The sequence below is a fragment of the Taudactylus pleione genome, unplaced genomic scaffold (assembly GCF_031769625.1).
Source record: "Taudactylus pleione unplaced genomic scaffold, aTauple2 ptg000629l, whole genome shotgun sequence".
Classification (NCBI taxonomy): domain Eukaryota; kingdom Metazoa; phylum Chordata; class Amphibia; order Anura; family Myobatrachidae; genus Taudactylus; species Taudactylus pleione.
Genome location: NW_028285031.1, coordinates 1569606 through 1585244, shown reverse-complemented (window position 1 = coordinate 1585244; position 15639 = coordinate 1569606). Strand labels below are relative to the sequence as shown.

At 44.3% G+C, this 15639-nt stretch overlaps 1 protein-coding gene across 2 annotated transcripts in view; it reads left to right on the top strand.

Annotated features, from left to right (window-relative positions):
- Nucleotides 1-229: 229 nt before the first annotated feature.
- LOC148479214 (leukotriene C4 synthase-like) overlaps nt 230-15639 on the top strand; it is a 98795-nt gene continuing 83385 nt past the window's right edge. The window contains exon 1 of one of the 2 annotated variants that reach the window (XM_088454742.1): nt 230-304. The gene's annotated coding sequence lies outside the window, so the exon portion shown is untranslated. The remainder of the gene's footprint in view (nt 305-15639) is intronic. The other variant, XM_088454745.1, reaches the window with a different exon arrangement.

The following is a 15639-nucleotide window of genomic DNA, read 5'->3' as shown; positions in this document are numbered from 1 at the left end:
ACATATTTATTATGGTCAAGAACATTATTACATAACACAGAACAGGATAGGTTCTTTTAAACACTCCGTATGCTATAAAAATAAATCAGTCCCTTCCCTGAAATCTGAATAGAGTGAAGTACCCCAAACGTACAGGAGGGGGAGGCTGCATAGCATTGCTTCGCATGTTTATCTAAAATAAACTTTATCCCCTGGTGTGTGATAGTATTTTCCTGCTTGGAAAGACTCCTGTAAAGTCAGCTACAGTTGTTGCAGATAACAGTGTGGATGCCTAAGAGTGTGGCTGACCAAGAAAGGAGACCTGGTGAGTAAAAAAAGCAAAAAAAATAAAAATAATTTACTTTTAAGGGTTCATTGATTAAACTGCCTTAAAGTGTGTTCAGTTGGTGGCTGAGGTGTCCAGTAGGGGAGATATTCTTTCAGCAGGCAGTTACTACTCGCTCCTGTACTGAAAGCTGGGAGGCTGTATATATCCAACCAGAGCAAGCAGGCACAGAGAGGAGCAAAGCTACTGCCTCAATGCAGGGGCTGAGCAAGACATTCTTCCAACTCAACACCAGCCCCCACCCCGCAAATACAGGCAATGCACCCACCCCGCAAATACAGGCAATGCACCCACCCCGCAAATACAGGCAAAAAGTATAGTCAAAAAGTAAAGACAATTGTAAAATGTAAAAACAGAGCAAGATCATAGGCAATTTAATAGGTGCAAATAAGTTAGAAATGTAATTTATAGCAATAGCATCTGGTTGCAAAAAAATAAAAATGCAATAGGCAGTGAAGGTATTCATTAGGGAATAGTTCTGGTTAGCAGAATGTGGTGCAGACAGTAAATAAGTATACCCAAACTAAGTTGTCTGGAAATAGTTTACCAGTAATTAGTTAGTTGAGGTTTATTTCTGATATTCTAGCTAGTAAACTGCCTCCATCTTGTATTTTATTAGCTGAGGGTTAGGGGTCTATTCATTATCACTTCATTTCTTAATTTTCACCTGCTTTTGTAGAAATTAAGTTTTAGGGCCATCCATCAATAAGGTGCCTACCTTTCACTTGCGATGTGGCCCGCTGTCCTCTTAGACTAGTATGGGGACAGAAGTCCATCAAGCTCCGAAAAAACTATTATTTTCCGAGCTTGACTGCGGGAGCATTCGCCATCTTCAGATGCCATTTGCTCCCACTCGCAGCGCACACCCCGCTCCTTCCCTGTCCGGCTCCTTCTGACGGACGTCAGGGATGGTGAGCCTGTGAACTCCAGGTCACACAGACCACTAGCACCAAAAGGAGCAGTGAAAGCGTTCGGGGAGACAGCTGACTTTCAGATCAGCTGTCTCTGTATCGGAGCAATGATGAATTGCTTCGGCACTCGCGGTGAGTCAGTATGTTAATTATCGATAATTAACTTAATGAATAGACCCCTTAGTCTTCATCCACTTCTATATTTCCACAGCATTGCCATTGCCCAGAGATCCTGTTGCCACATGTTTTGCAGTAAGGTGATAACAACTGAAAAGTGTTCTTCAAATCGTAGACAGTTTTGTTCACACACTGTCCCTGCGAAGTCCCGGACGGACCCGTTTCTTGTATAGGGTATGTGTAGTTGTGATGGCCCAGCTCCTCAGCAGTGTCGCATTATCACATGTGGCACTCTCTTTCCCTATATTTATATATATATATATATATATTTCGGGAGGGAGCTGAATGCCTGCAAACAGTGGGGGGCGGGGCCAGGCAATGGGTCCGTGTTGGGGGCAGGGTCCATGGGTGGAGCAGCACGATTGCGTCATTGTGGCCCCGCCCCCTCCTCACAATGCCGAAAATAAAGGCATTGTGAGGCAGAGGGCGGAGCCACGATAACGCCATTCAGCGCAAATTGCGTTGTGCTCTGAGATATACGCACGCCTTGGCGTTTACGACTCATGAGGCCACTCAAGGTTTGTGTATATCAGAGCGTGACCGCACATTGAAGAGTGGTATATCTAGCTTATAAAATGGCCCTTGTTGTGATGAAATAGGGTGAAACAGATACAGAATAGGAGAAAAAAAATTTCAGAATAGGCTGATTAATTTGAATTATTTTTAATGAGTAAACAGGTAACTGGATAACAGTGTAAGTGAATAAAATAGTTGAAATTTTTCTGTCAGAGATGTGTATTTCTGTAAGTGAGGCAGTGATGTGCTGCTTTTCTGTGAGTAGTCTTTCTGTGAGAGATGCTGTTGTTTATACTTCTGGAGTGATACTGCTGCGGCTTTGTGATGAACTTTTGTGTCTGCACGATTTAAATAAAGTTTGGCTTGTTACATAGACCCCTAAGTCATGTTCTGTCTTGCGACATTCACAATAGCGATCATGGGTCTCCCTCACTGAGGGATCAAAGGTTTTCTTTGGGAATGTCTGACTATGGCACGTGGTCTGGAGTTTTAGTCTCCTTTCTTGAACATCTTTTAATTATAGTGTTCTGGCGGGTCCAAGTAAATTTCCTGTTAGTCAAATGTTCAGGAATGCTGAATCGAAATCCAGTTAATACAGTAATATATCATGCAATGCTGATATAGCTATGACCGATCTTGCCATAATCGATTCCTGATTTGTGGTTTATAACCCTTTGCAACCAATCAGGCCTTGTACTGTGCAATGCATCCATCTGCTTTAATTTCATGCAGAATACCTATTAACTATTAACTGTCTTGCGATGACTTGGCTCACCAAATGAAAGGTTTGCAAATTCTTCATAATATCTCCTAGGTGGCTGCCGATATTTGACTTTGCAGAAGACCTCCTCTGTGGTTGAACTTCCACTCTGATAGTCTCTGATTCAGCTTCTGGCTTGTTCAGTGACACACTTTCTCTGCATATGAGCTTCTAACTTTTCTTCAATTTGTGTTGTTTCTTTAAAGATAACATCTCTGAACTTGACACGCTTCCTGGTATTTGGATTCCACAATCTGTAACCTTTGCTCTCATGGCAATAGCCAAACATGATGCACTTTACTAACATTGAATCCAGCTTTCGTCTTTTCTCCTTTGGTATATGCACATATGCTGTACTTCCAAAAGTTCTGAGATGTCTTAGGACTCTATTTAGTACAATTCGCATTGGGAATGCAGATTGTAGTGTGATATTACTGACTGAATTCGCATTGTGAATTCAAACAATATCACAGGGATTTACTACAAATCCCTTGCAGGGACAGAGCTTGTGATAAAGCTCTGTCCATGCGAATCCCCTCCGCAGCCTTATAACGATATTTTCGCAAAAAATACCGTGACAAGTGCCCGCGCATGCACTGACCTGCCGCAGCTGCTACCCCCCTGCTAAGCCCCGCCCCTGACACTAAGCCCCGCCCCCACGATCGATTTTATGAATTCTACTCCAATTGCCCTGTAGTAACTTTAGGTGAAACTAAAATAATGTGAAAAGGGTGTGAAAACACCCCTTTTCCCTTTATTTTAGTAAAAATAATGATAATAAATAGAGCCCTAAGACTTGGTTTGACCACGCTTCAATAGGTGTTATGTCCTTTAGGGGGCGACTGTAGAACGGTTATTGAGATAAACTGCTGTGTACACAGCTTCTGCACTTAATTGCTTGTCTAGGCCTGCATCCTTTAGTATGCATCTAGCTCTCTCTACTTGTGTATGGTTTGCTCGATCACTGATACCATTTTGCTCAGGAGAACAGGTAATTATCAACTGATGCTTTATTAATTTTTTTCTTAAGAATTGTTCCACCTCTTTGTTGAGATATTCTCCACCGTTATCAGATCTTAGAGTCTGTGACCTGTTTGATTCTCTACAAGTCTTCAACTAATCTTGAATCTTTTTCACCACTTCAGATTTTTCTCTGATGAAGTGAACGTGTCATCCTTGCGAAGTCATCTATAAACGTCACAAAGTATCTGTATATTACTTCCATTGGACCACATACATCTGAATGTACTATTTCAGGTGGTTTTGTAGCTTTGCTTGTTGATTTTGGAAATGGCTGATGACTTTGTTACTCTGCAATACAGCTCTCACATACGGGTGTCAGTCACTAACATTACTGTGACCATCCCGCTCTGTAGCTTCTGAACATTTTCATATCCAAGGTGAACAAAATCTTCTAGGCCAGAGATCTAATGACTTCAATTCATTTGTCATCATCGCGTAGCAGTGCTCTGTGTCAAGGATTTACAACTGCTGACATAACAGAATGAGGCACTAGTCAGTTAAATAATTTATTCTCAACATTTAAAAAATATATAAATTTGCATAGATACACCCTTTGTAGTGGGTCATAAAACCGAGTGTAGTAAAGTACAATATAGTGATCAGGTTATAAAGTCACAATTAAAATATATTTTACACCTTACATTGGCAACAATAAAAAAACAAATAATAATAATAATAATAATAATAATAAAAAAAAAAAAATAAGTAATAAAAAAATGGTGAGTGGACAATTGTGCTGAATAAGCCAAATAGAGAGAGTTAAATGATTAATGTTGTTGTGCTGTTTCTACATAGAAATAATTAATCATATGATACTTAATTAATCCTCGGGTTGATAATTCGGTCCAATGATGTCACTGTATATTTGTGGTCATCCGAGGATTGTTAGTATAACTCCTTTTGATATTGTTATTGCACACATTCCAAAGGCGCAAAGCCTAGTGTGGTTGCAATTAAGTTACTATTAGCAGGTTCTGTCAAAAGATATACACAGTAGCAAATCAATCTGACAGCTGCCAGAGAGCAATCTGTTGAGTATAAAAAATGTGCATAGGGAGAGTCCTGGGCATTTTAAAATAGCATGCATGCAAAAAATGCCCCTTTAGGATAGCTCACCCTTATGGCAGGGGTGGGGAACCTTTTTTCTGCCGAGGGCCATTTTCATATATATAACATTATTTGCGGGTTCGGTGCAGGCCACGCCCCATCCGTGTGACATCACATGGGGACGGGGCCATAATTGCCAGTGATTACAGCAATGCCCAGAGCATTCTAAGGATGCCCCGGGGAGCTGTAAGGGCAGCGGTTTGACTGTCTGAAGCACCCTAAGGACGCTCCAGGTGGCACTGCTGCATAGATTCTGGCTTCAGGGTGCCATTCTAGGCACCCTGCTAGCAAGATGAAGCTAGCAGAAAAAAGCTCAAAGGGCCAGACCAAATGATTCCGGGGGCCTGAGGTTCCCCATTCCTGCCTTAGGGCTTACCCTACCGGACCTCCGGTTCAGTGTGTAACTTCTGTGTGGCTCATGCTCCTCCTTCACATGAGCCGGCGTGCATGTATTCCACTTGTAATAGCAGAAGCTGAGTCACACGGAGAGGGATATCCGAGGTTTCAGGGACAGCGTATTTTCTGGCACCAACAACAAAGTGATCTCTGCCACTTGGTCCTCTAATCAACGCGTTTCTCCGCCTTTCTACTGACTCAGCGGCTTCATCAGGAAGAAGGTTCAACAAGTGTGGTTAGTAGTAGTGGTTTCCGTTTATATATGGTATTGCCGCTAATTGTAACAGCTGTTGTCCCTGTTAGGTACGTATGCACAGCCATTCAGTCCTTATCATTTGCACATGTTTGCAATTACCTTGTGCGGGTCAGGTCTCACTTTCAGGCTGTTTCTATATATCAAGCGAATGCATAACAGCATCTGTGTTCTTTCCAGACAACAACATTCCGCTTAATTGTCCCAATACTCGTATTCTACATTGCTAATCTAGTTCATAGCTTACTGCGGCAGCATTCCTACATTACCTCATTAGTATTTATACATTAAAAGGTGAAAAATAATAATAAAAAGTCCCAATTATAGGAAATACCAATTATAAAAAATACATGATAAAAAATAAATTTTAGATCCCTATTACTGTATTGATATATATTTATTTATACTAGTACTATATGATTGCCCAACAACAGATCAGGTCGTCACGATCAGATAACTCAATTAACCCTTCATATGATTGTACTGCCGTCACTTTGTTATTTTCACTACTCTATTTTATTGTATTTAATTATGTTTTAACAGTCAAATTTGGTTTAGTTTAGCTTCAATTACAAATGACGGCCCTATTTTTTAATGATAAGTAGAGTCGGTAGACATACAGATAAAGAATATATCTAAAAGAAAATATATATATAGAGATGGAAATCACAACATATTAAAGACACCTTGTGTCTGCAGCTGTGACAGTCCCTCTTATATTTCTCACAATGCACTTTCCTTCAGTGAAGTGAACTCTGTGGCTTCTCTGTTCTAGGACACTAATTTCATTAATATATGTTCACAATTCTGCTACATAAAACACACTTTGGATATCTGTGCAATTTTTAAGTGAGCTTTTAATTGTCCCAACTTTAGTATCTGTAAGGACTTGATTGACAATTCCTTTTATAGTGATTTGGTTAACTTGGTGTACCATTCCTCATTGTAGCTGAAATGTCTTGTTGCACCTAAATCAGTATGCCTTTCTGCTGCTGTCTGTACACTTAGGACTACCTCAATCAGCTTCCCATTCTATTTCTTGCACTTAATTGATTTGTTATCGCTTGTGACAATTGAATTAAAATTTTCACAATTTTCCACTTTTTGTATGTAATGTAGTTGTTTCAGCACGCAAATCACAGGGCTCACAATCTTGAAATTGAAATAACTTTGCTCTATGTCTATTGTTAACTTTACTGTGTTTGCCTTTACTGCCACAACCAAGAAGTCAAACTCAGGCATTCTGCAGCATTGCTGTAGCAATCTCTTCATGGTCTACTTGCACACCAACAGGCATTAGTTGTTGAGAGACAGACATAATTTTGACTATGTAATCACTCATACTACTGCATTAATTTAATTTGGTGTTATACAATACACATCTTACATTTATGCTCCTCATGAGACCTCCATCTTGATATGCTCCTTGAAGTGCTGTCCTCATGTCCTTTGCTGATTCTTTCCCTTGTATTATAAAGTACACATGTTGCTCTACACCTAAGCCTATGGTCCCCGTGGTGCTCTCTATATCTCTACATTTCCATAGCAAACTTCCAGGTTGTATAATTTTCTGCAACTTTTAGCTTGATAAACCCTATTATCTTGTATTTCTGCATCTTGCAGACATAGCTGTGCAGCTTCTGTACTTTAATCGGTTATTGCTGCTATACTGCGCTGAAAACACTGTGCTCTCTTCACTCTGTGTTATTAGGCAGTCTGCACTACATGGCGGCTATATGCTGCTTGGGAAATGTTGAAAAAGGTGTGTGCGCAGGTGTTGATATTGCCGAGTTATATACATACATGCCTACTCTCCCGGAACCCGCGGTAGGCACCCAATTTCTCAGGTAGCTCCCCGCACCTCGGAAAGAGTAGGCACTTCTCCCCCATCCTACCCACTTCCTAGTGAAGTGGGCAGAATGGGGTGAATCTTACCGTGGTACCGCAATCTATCGGGAGGGCATAGATCTGCAATTGCGCACGTGTGCATTCACATTGTCGGCGTGGGCTAAATTCACTATGCAGATTGGCATAGTACAATGTCATCTCAGTGAACGTGCAATAAGTGGCTGACAAAAAGATTTAGATTCCTACAATTCATTACAGGAATAAAACTGAAATAGATGAACATATCCCTGATTATGCCGTTTTATCTGTTTACTTTATTGTTCCTAAAATGAGTACAGGCTGTTCATTGAATATGTTTTCTCTTCCTATTTGGACAGCTCAGTAACAGGAAGAATTTAATGGATGTTTTCCTATTTTTCCTTGGAACTGCAGGGCAACCTTTCACTGTGTTTTTGTCTGTACTAAAGCTTAGAGATGAAGCATTCTCAGCTTAGCACTAAGGGGCATATTTATTAATATATGATGTAAGCTCTCTCGAGCAGGGACCTCTTCCCTCATGTGCTTCTCTTTACCCATTACGGCTGTTTCTGTGTTGGAAAGGCAGGGACAGCAGGCAGGAGATATCTGCTGCGGTTCCTCCATGGTACATCCAGGGGATCCTTAATATTTGCAGGTATTCCCCTAAATAGGTGTTTACAGGGTATATCCCACAAATACTATTTAATAAATAGGCTCCTATAATATGTACCAAGCGTTTCCCATCTGGAGTCAATGCCTCTTACTGACCTGCAAATTTATTTCTATCCAGAAAATTGCTGATCTAAGTGATACATCAGTAAACATTACACTTAAGGCCTGATTCAGAGGCGGACGCTAACTAAATGCAATGCCAATGTTGGCGGAGTTCAGCGGTTATGCATGCGCAAATTCTGTAAACCAGAGTGTACACACAGCAGTGCTGTTGCTATCGAGAGAGCAGGTAACAGAGCTTGAGAGGCAAAGCCATGGGCGTTCCTGGGCGGTGTCTGGGAGGTGGCCTGAAGTGAATGCAGAAAACCCCTACATGTGGGCAGGTTATGGGAGTGTCACAGGCATGGCAGTGAAAGTGGGTTGCGTTCTCAGACGCACAGCCGCTTCCATAGGCTAGTGCAAGTGTCGATGGGGCAGGTGATGGTCCACTGATGTTACACTGTCTAGAACCACCGGCAGTGTTACTGTGTACAGAGGCGCTGAAAATAGGCGTCTCCGGGCTTGCACTTTCTGGCACTCGCAGCTGCACAAGGGGAAGGGTTAAACTTTGCCAAACGCCGCTACAGTGTCAACCCCTGAACCAGGCCCTCATTCTGTTTGTCCATTTGTCAGTCTGTCTGGCAGAATGTGTTTTTCTGTGCTGCTTGCTCACACCATAGCAAGAAAAGATTATATTATAATATGAAGTAAGCTGTATTTATTGCCAGTGGGATCTACCTCAGTGGGAGGTGGTCAGGGTAGAGGTGTGACAAGGGGAAGGGGAGAGAACGGGGGGGAGGAGTAGAATAGAGAGAAAAAAGGAGGAGGAGAAAGAAAAAGAGAAAGAGGCCGAAGAGGAAATGAACAGAGAGAAAAGAAACAAGGGAAAGAAAGAAAAAAAGGAGGGAGAACAAATGGAGAGAGAGCAAAGAGGGTCAGACAGCGAAAAGAAGATGGGTGGAAGAGAGAGAGAGAGAGAGAGGCAAGAGGAGAAGGGGAGAAAGGGAGATGGAGGTAGATAGAGTAATAGGGGGTAAGAGAGAGGGGCCCCCATTTATTAACCAAGCATAACCCCTTTAGCGCTCACTAAAGGGATTATGCTACCCTTTCTGGATTTAACAAACAACCCGCAAGCGCAGTCGGGGACCATCGACCCGCTTGCAAGCACTGTGCGCTCGCGAGCGGGTCTGAATCAGGCCCTATATTCCCTACCACATGCTCACACACATACACACTAGGGTTAATTTTTGTTGAGAGCCAGTTGACATGCCAGTATATTTTTGGAGTGTAGGAGGAAATCAGAGCACCTGGAGGAAGCCCACGCAAGCACAGGGAGAATATACAAAGTCCACAAAGTTAGGGCCATGGTGGGAATCGAACCCAAGACCTCAGTGTGTTTAAATGTGACTAAATTAGCAAAGGGTAGCTCTCCCAATAAGAGCTGTCCTTTGTGAAAAGGGACTTACAGGTTTATGACCCAGAAGTCCCTCTGTACATGTGTCGTATGACTCTCGTGCTGCGGGGGTCACTGGGAGAGATCTGATTGGATCCCTCTAACAGCACAATGCGATAAGAAGCCCATAGGCTTCTATTGAGCAACGCCATCTGCAGATGGCATTGCTTGCCGGGTCCAAGCTCTGGAATGTATCGCATTCCGGAACTTGGTACTTATGGGAATGTGGCCAAAACTCAGAAAACTAGGGGTTTTTGGAGTTTTCAATGCTCTGGCTTTAGTACATCCCGCCCAATGTCACGAGAGCTCAGGAGCCTAGAAGAGCAGTGCCCTATAATTGAGCACCCACAGTTAGAGGAGGTAACTCTGCAAACCTCACACTCTGCCTTATCAAAAAATGTACTATTATTAAGGTGGTATATTAAATAGTATTAAATGTATTAGCATAATGAAAAACAATTACTGTATGAATCTAGTTTTGCCAATGGCTTGAAAAGGCACCTGGAAATCCAATATACTGTATGTTAGTGGTAAAGGCCGGGATGTACTAAAGAAAGAATGCTGTAAAAACAGGGTTTTCGGGGGTTTTACCATATTTTCATATGTACTAAACCCTGATTTTCGATGTAGAGGGTAATGCCAGGTTTTTCTGGCGTTACCCTATAGAAGCCTATTGGCTTCTTACCGCATCCCTCTCCCCGTCGCTTCATCTCAGCCCCGACTCACCTCAGCCTCCTGTGTGCCGGCCCCTTGCTCTTCGTGGGTCCCCCGCCTCCTTCTCCTCCTATTCTTCTTCCGGGTGCAGGGAGGAGGATCCCAGGACATCCTGCACAGGTCACCAGCAGGAAGCTCCCGGAGCTAGGAGGGGAAGGAGCCACACGGAGACCCCCTCACCCGGCGTCGGCAGCTTCGCAAAGGGCAGCTCTTATTTCAAGAGCTGTCCTTTGCGATACTAATGCATATGTTAGTACATATGCGATTAGTAATTTTGCGGTGACTGGTGGGATGTATATCGCAAGGTTAGTACATCCCGGCCTTAGTAGGTTAGATTCCAACAGTCAAATAATAAACAGCAGAGTTTAGTCTTAGGACAGAAGAAAACAGCATAAATGGTCCCAGTACTCGTTTAATGGAAATTCCTTACCTCTCTAATGCTACTGGTTTGTTCTATATTGCAGCTAAGGAGATGATAAGTGAAAATACACATCCACAGATGGCCACAAAGTAGGGCACCGCCACTTTTCGTGTTTTGTGTTTTGGTTTTGGATCTGGATCTTTCTTCGTGTTTTGGATCTGGATTGTTTTTGCCAAAACCACCCTTCCGTGTTTTGGGTTCTGGGTTTTGTGTTTTGGATCCGTATTTTTTTTTAAAAAAGCATAAAAACAGCTAAAATCACAGAATTTGTGGGTTTTTATGTTCCTATGCTATTATTAACCTCAATAACCTTAATTTCCACTAATTTCCAGTCTATTCTGAACACCTCACACCTCACAATAGTGTTTTTATTTCCAAAAGGTTGCACCGAGGTAGCTGGATGACTATTCTAAGCGACACGAGTGGGCGGCACAAACATGTGGCCCATCTAGTAGTGACACTGCAGTGGCAGACAGGATGGCAGTTTGAAAAACTAGGCCCCAAACAGTACATAATGCAAAGAAAAAAAAGAGGTGCAAGATAGAATTGTCCTTGGGCCCTCCTACCCACCCTTGTGTTGTATAAACAGGACATGCACACTTTAACAAACCAATCATTTCAGCGCCAGGGTCTGCCACACGACTGTGGCTGAAATGATTGGTTCGTTTGGGCCCCCCAAAAACAAGCTGGCAATTAATCTGTCCCTGCACAAACTGGCTCTACGGAGGCAAGATGTCGTCCTTATCCTCCTCATCCACCGATTCCTCACCCTCTTCAGTGTTGTGTACATCCTCATCCTCACAGAGTATTAATTAGTACCCGCTGGAATCCACTACCATAGGTCTCTCTGTACGTTCTGGAGGCTGGTCTCCCTGGAAGAGTTGATAATTCATTTTTATGAACATCATCTTCTCCACATTTTGTGGAAGCAACCTCCTACGCCTTTCGCTGACAAGGTTCCCGGCTGCACTAAACAATCTTTCGGAGTACACACTGGAGGGGGGGCAACTCAGGTAAAATAGAGCCAGTTTGTACAAGGGCCTCCAAATTGCCTCTTTTTCCTGCCAGTACAGGTACGGACTGTCTGACATGCCTACTTGGATGCTGTCACCGATGTAATCCTCCACCATTCTGTCAATGGTGACAGTATCAAATGCAGTGACAGTTGACTTGTCAGAAATTGTTGGCACTTCCTTCAGTCCGGACCAGATGTCCAAACCGGCCCTTGACTTATGACACAGGCGCACGCTTGGCGCTGCTGCTGTGTTGATGCACGTGCGGCTACTGCGCCTACATTTCGCACACAAACACAGAAAAAAAAGAATTGTTTATTTTTTGTGGAGTGCACTTTGGGGGTTACACCACCCTTTAACAGACTTATGGGACACAGGCGCACGCTTGGCGCTGCTCCTTTGTTGATGCACGTACAGTGCACACAATTCACAAACACAGAAGAAAATGTTTTATTTTTGTTGGAGTGCACTTTGGGGGTTACACCACCCTTTAACAGACAGACGCACGCTTGACGCTGCTGCTTTGAGGATGCAGGTGCGGCTACAGCCCACACAATTCACAAAGACAACAAAAAAAAGAAGAATTTTTTATTTTATGTGGAGCGCACTTTGAGGGTTACACCACCCTTTAACAGACAGACGCACGCTTGTCGCTGCTGCTTTGAGGATGCAGCTGCGGCTACTGCACATACATTTCACACACAAACACAGAAAAAAAGATTATTTTATTTTGGTTGGAGAGCACTTTGGGGGTTACACTACCCTTTAACAGACAGACGCACGCTTGGCGCTGCTGCTTTGAGGATGCAGGTGCAGCTACAGCCCACACAATTCACAAAGAGAAAAAAAAATAAGTTTTTATTTTTTGTGGAGCGCACTTTGAGGGTTACACCAACCTTTAACAGACAGACACACGCTTGTCACTGCTGTTTTGAGGATGCAGGTGCGGCTACTGCGCATACATTTCACACACAAACACAGAAAAAAAGAAGATTATTTTATTTTGGTTGGAGCGCACTTTGGGGGTTACACCACCCTTTAACAGACAGACGCACGCTTGTCGCTGCTGCTTTGAGGATGCAGGTGCGGCTACAGCCCACACAGTTCACAAAGACAGAAAAAAATATATTTTTTTATATTTTGTGGAGCGCACTTTGAGGGTTACACCACCCTTTAACAGACAGACGCACGCTTGTCGCTGTTGCTTTGAGGATGCAGGTGCGGCTACTGCGCATACATTTCACACACAAACACAGAAAAAAAGATTATTTTATTTTGGTTGGAGCGCACTTTGGGGGTTACACCACCCTTTAACGGACAAGCCATCCGGCCCTTTACTTATGACACAGGCGCACGCTTGGTGCTGCTCCTTTGTTGATGCATGTGCAGCCACAGTGCACACAATTCACAAACACAGAAAATAATTCCTCCACCATTCTGTCAGTGGTGACAGTATCATATGCAGTGACAGTAGACATGTCAGAAATTGACATTGTTGGCACGTCCTTCAGTCCGGACCAGATGTCCAAACTGGCCCTTGACTTATGACATGGGCGCACGCTTGGCGCTGCTGCTGTGTTAATGCACGTGCGGCTACTGCGCATACATTTCGCACACAAACACAGAAAAAAAAGAATTGTTTATTTTTTGTGGAGTGCACTTTGGTGGTTACACCACCCTTTAGCAGACTTATGGGACACAGGCGCACGCTTGGCGCTGCTCCTTTGTTGATGCACGTGCAGCCACAGTGCACACAATTCACAAACACAGAAAATATTTTTTTATTTTGTTTGGAGTGCACTTTGGGGGTTACACCACCCTTTAACAGACGAGCCAGCCGGCCCTTTACTTATGACACAGGCGCACGCTTGGCGCTACTTTGTTGATGCACGTGCGGCCACAGTGCACACAATTCACAAACACAGAAAATATTTTTTTATTTTGTTTAGAGTGCACTTTGGGGGTTACAGCACCCTTTAACGGTCAAGGCAGCCAGCCCTTTACTTATGACACAGACGCACGCTTGGCGTTACTTTGTTGATGCACATGCGGCTACTGCGCACACAATTCACAAACACAGGAAAAAAAATATTATTTTTTTTTGGAGTGCACTTTGGGGGTTACAGCACCCCTGATGCACAGATCACCCCCTGGACAACACTACAGCACCCCTCTAGGACTACAGCCTTTATGGGACACTGCACAACACAGTCCAGCCAGCCCCTATAGACTTTGGAGTGGACACAGCCCCTATGGACAACTGATTGCACAACACAGCCCAGCCAGCTCCTATGACAGCAGCACAACACAGCCCAGCCAGCCCCTACGGACAACAGCAGCACAACACAGCCCAGCCAGCCCTGTCTCCCACCCTCCCTCTTCACTGTCCACAGCCGGAGTGAGAAATGGCGCTGACGCGGGGACCTTTTATAGAATCCAAAACCCGCGAGATCCGGAAGGCGGGATGATGACGTTTTGCCTCGATTTCAGTTCCAAGTCAGGCGGGAAAAGTCAAGCCTGACTCGGATACGACTCGGATCGGGGGGGCTTGGAGGGGGTTCGGATTTCAGAAATCCGAACCCGCTCATCCCTACCACAAAGTATTATTTATTATTATTACCAGTTATTTATATAGCGCACACATATTCTGCAGCGCTTTACAGAGAACATTTTGTCCATTCACAACAGTCCCTGCCCCAGTGGAGCTTACAATCTTTGGCCCTGATTCATAGGCGGACGGTCTGACAGAGCGCTCGCTCTGAATCAGGGCGTCTTTATTTTTTTTTTATGGAGCGGCCTCCACCCACAGCTAATGCGAGCGGCCAGGATGATGGGCTTGCGACGAGACCCTTGTGGTAGGGTCTCATGGCCGCAAGCCCCAGAGAGCTTTTGGCTCAAACAGAGCCGAAAGCTCTCCCACTGACATCACTTGTGATGTGAGTGGGGCCGCCCCCAAACGGTAGGCGTTCTTTTGGGAACGCCTCCGTCTGGACAGCCACCCCCCCTGGCCCGCCCACCAAAGGGGACGTGTTGTCACTCAACATCGACAGCACGCCCCCTTTGGTGCGAGACCCGGAGCGACAGATTGCCCGTCGCTACCCGGGTCTCGCGCATGTGTACGACGGAGCCGGCTCCGTCGTGCGCATGCGCTCTGGGCCACCATCAACCCGGTTGCGAGCACTCAGCGCTTGCGACCGGGTCTGAATCAGGTCCAATGTTCTCAATCACATGCTCGCTCACACACACACTAGGGTTAATTTTGTTGGGAGCCAATTAACCTACCTGTATATTTTTGTAATGTGGGAGGAAAACGGAGTACCCGGAGGAAACTCATGCAAGCACAGGGAGAATATACAAACTCCACACAGTTAGGGCCATAGTGGGAACAAACCCACGACCTCAGTGCTGTGAGGCTGTAATGCTAACCATTACACCATCTGTGCTACCCGCTATATCGAGCCAGACCTGCGTAAGACGTGATCAGAGTATCAGTGGCTTCCTAAGAAGATGTATACACACTATATATACACATATATAAATATGTTGGGCCTGTTATAATGCAAAATGCACAAATGTGATGTGTATGGACACCTATAGATGTTGCCATTTGTTTTCTGTTACTCCCTCCTCCGTTGCCATCTTTCTCCCCATTTCCTCTCTCTCTTTCTCTCTCTGGGCCCCATTTATAAAGAAACGAAAATACCAGCGGCAAATTTCGTTTAGTACCACTGTGGTACAAACGAAAATGCCACTAGTATTTTTCAATACTTACCCCTCCAGGGAAGTCCCGCCAAGTTCTCCTCGTCGGTGGGGTCCAATGCTCACCTGATGGCAGCCTAACGCTTCCAGCACCGGGTGCCAATGTAATGTGCATGCGCGACGGTCCGTCTGTGCAGGTGCATGACAGAGGGACCCGACAGTGCCTGGAAGGCTTTGCTGAAGCCGTAAAGGCACCGCCGGGTCTCTATTGCCAGCAATGGGGAGTGCATTGTT